The 2949-nt window shown below is 45.0% G+C and overlaps 3 non-coding genes across 3 annotated transcripts; all 3 read left to right on the plus strand.

The window, feature by feature from the left end:
• Nucleotides 1-1701: 1701 nt before the first annotated feature.
• On the plus strand, nucleotides 1702-1775 carry trnai-aau (transfer RNA isoleucine (anticodon AAU)). Its single transcript has one exon. It is a non-coding gene; the product is annotated as a tRNA-Ile (tRNA).
• Nucleotides 1776-2249: 474 nt separating this feature from the next.
• On the plus strand, nucleotides 2250-2323 carry trnai-aau (transfer RNA isoleucine (anticodon AAU)). The gene has a single exon. It is a non-coding gene; the product is annotated as a tRNA-Ile (tRNA).
• An 82-nt stretch (nucleotides 2324-2405) lies between these two features.
• trnaf-gaa (transfer RNA phenylalanine (anticodon GAA)) lies at nucleotides 2406-2478 on the plus strand. Its single transcript has one exon. It is a non-coding gene; the product is annotated as a tRNA-Phe (tRNA).
• Nucleotides 2479-2949: the final 471 nt, after the last annotated feature.

Consider the following 2949-nt stretch of genomic DNA (forward strand, 5'->3'; position numbering starts at 1 on the left):
GCGTGGTGCTAAATAACGCCAAGGTCGTTTGTTCGATCCCCGTACTGGCCATTGAGTTTCATTTTGAGTTTCAAATTGTGAGTCACTTTGCATGTGTATGGTCAAGTGTGCCACAAAAATAATTTAAGTGACTTGCGAAAATAGCTCAGTTGGGAGAGCGTTGACTGAAGATCAAAGGTCTGGTTTGATCCCGGGTTTTCGGCATTAGTTGTTGTTTTCTTTATCCTCTGCTGGCTTCAAGAAACTTCCCACAGCTTTGTTTGTGGGCTTCAATTGTTGTGTCACGCTGCTCCTCTGAAAATAAGTCAGTCATTCTTTTTCATCTGACATTGTGACATCATGAACAGTAGGTTGTCTGAGACAAAGCTGCATGAAGTGTGAACTGGAGCGTTCTTGGATCCAAAAAAAAATTGTTTTTGGAGAATGTGCACATCGATCCCACTACCTCTCGCATGCTAAGCAGAACTCTACCATTGAGCTAATTCCCCAGCCTTTTGATTTGCCACAAGGAGCAACCAAGAGGGTCAGTCTTGTCAGGCTATGCTGTTGGTGGACTTGTTCGTTTAGCGCCAGCACTGGCCGAGGCTCTGTGCATCCTAAAAATGTTCTCCGTTACAAGCGGCCGGTTAGCTCAGTTGGTTAGAGCGTGGTGCTAATAAGCCAAGGTCGTGGGTTCGATCCCCGTACTGGCCATGAGGTACATTTGAGTTGTTGTTTTTCTTATCCTCTGCATTGGCTTCAAGAAACTTCCCACAGCTTTGTTTGTGGCATCAATTGTGTGTGCTACGCTGCTCCTCTGAAAGTAAGTCATGTCATTCGTTTTCATCTGACATTGTGACATCAGTGTTACATGAAAGTTGCTTGTCATTGTTACATACAGTAGGTTGTCGTTAGACAAAGCTGCATGAAGTGTGAACTGGAGCGTTCTTGGATCCAGAAAAAAATGTGTTTTTTGGAGAATGTGGGCATCGATCCCATTCTCTGCATGCTAAGCAAGCACTCTACCATTTGAGCTAATTCCCAGGCTTTATGATTTGCCACAAGGAGCAACCAAGAGGGTCCAGTCTTGTCAGGCTATGCTGTTGGTGGACTTGTTCGTTACGCCAGCACTGGCCGAGGCTCTGTGCATCCTAAAAATGTTTCTCCGTTACAAGCGGCCGGTTAGCTCAGTTGGTTAGAGCGTGGTGCTAATAAGCCAAGGTCGTGGGTTCGATCCCCGTACTGGCCATGAGGTACATTTGAGTTGTTGTTTTCTTTATCCTCTGCATTGGCTTCAAGGAAACTTCCCACGCTTTGTTTGTGGGCATCAATTGTGTGTGCTACGCTGCTCCTCTGAAAGTAAGTATGTCATTCGTTTTCATCTGACATTGTGACATCAGTGTTACATGAAAGTTGCTTGTCATGTTGTACATGACAGTAGGTTGTCGTTAGACAAAGCTGCATGAAGTGTGAACTGGAGCGTTCTTGGATCCAAAAAAAATGTGTTTTTTGGAGAATGTGGGCATCGATCCCACTACTCGCATGCTAAGCAAGCACTCTACCATTTGAGCTAATTCCCCAGCTTTTATGATTTGCCACAAGGAGCAACCAAGAGGGTCCAGTCTTGTCAGGCTATGCTGTTGGTGGACTTGTTCGTTTACGCGCCAGCACTGGCCGAGGCTCTGTGCATCCTAAAAATGTTGCTCCATTACCGTTGCAAGCGGCCGGTTAGCTCAGTTGGTTAGAGCGTGGTGCTAATAACGCCAAGGTCGTGGGTTCGATCCCCGTACTGGCCATGAGGTACATTTTGAGTTGTTGTTTTTCTTAATCCTCTGCATTGGCTTCAAGGAAACTTCCCACAGCTTTGTTTGTGGGCATCAATTGTGTGTGCTACGCTGCTCCTCTGAAAGTAAGTCATGTCATTCGTTTTCATCTGACAATGTGACATCAGTGTTACATGAAATTTGCTTGTCATTGTTACATGACAGTAGGTTGTCGTTAGACAAAGCTGCATGAAGTGTGAACTGGAGCGTTCTTGGATCCACAAAAAAATGTGTTTTTTGGAGAATGTGGGCAGCGATCCCACTACCTCTCGCATACTAAGCAAGCAGTCTACCATTTGAGATAATTCCCCAGCCCTTATGATTTGCCACAAGGAGCAACCAAGAGGGTCCAGTCTTGTCAGGCTATGCTGTTGGTGGACTTGTTCGTTCACGCACCAGCACTGGCCGAGGGTCTGTGCATCCTAAAAAAAATTCTCTGGTCAAAGAGGCAGGTTAGCTCAGATGGTTAGAGCGTGTTGCTAATAACGCCAAGGTCGTGGGTTCGATCCCCGTACTGGCCATGAGTTTTATTTTGAGTTTCAAAATTGTGAGTCACTTGCATGTGTATGGTCAAGTGTGCCACAAAATTAGATTGAGAGACTTGCCAAAATAGCTCAGTTGGGAGAGCGTTAGACTGAAGATCTGAAGGTCCCTTGTTCGATCCTGGGTTTCGGCATTAGTTGTTGTTCTATCTTTATCCTCTGCTTTGGCTTTGCTGTTGGTGTACTTGTTCGTTTACGCGCCATACCTCTCGCATGCTAAGCAAGCACTCTAACATTTGAGCTAATTGTTGTTGTTGTTGTTGTTGTTTTTCTTGTGGTTGTTTTTCTTTATCCTCTGCATTGGCTTCAAGGAAACTTCCCACAGCTTGAGTTTGATGACCACAAACATGAGTTTGATGCCCACAAACATGAGTCTGGTACACTCCCAATGGCTGCCTGGTATTGTGACGCAATAATTTCAATGGTATTTTGCAATTCTATTCATTCTTATTTCTAAGCCAGTTTAATATTCAGTAGCATTCAAGCTTTGGCAACCTCAGATGAAGTACAATGTTTTACCGGCTCATTTTGGAGACCGAAGTAGGCCTAGGCTTGTAGCATGGACGGCGACGAGGCCCGAAAAGTAAGTCAATTTCTATCGCTAA

The sequence above is a fragment of the Salvelinus sp. IW2-2015 genome, unplaced genomic scaffold (genome assembly GCF_002910315.2).
Source record: "Salvelinus sp. IW2-2015 unplaced genomic scaffold, ASM291031v2 Un_scaffold1382, whole genome shotgun sequence".
In the NCBI taxonomy this organism is placed as follows: Eukaryota; Metazoa; Chordata; class Actinopteri; order Salmoniformes; family Salmonidae; genus Salvelinus; species Salvelinus sp. IW2-2015.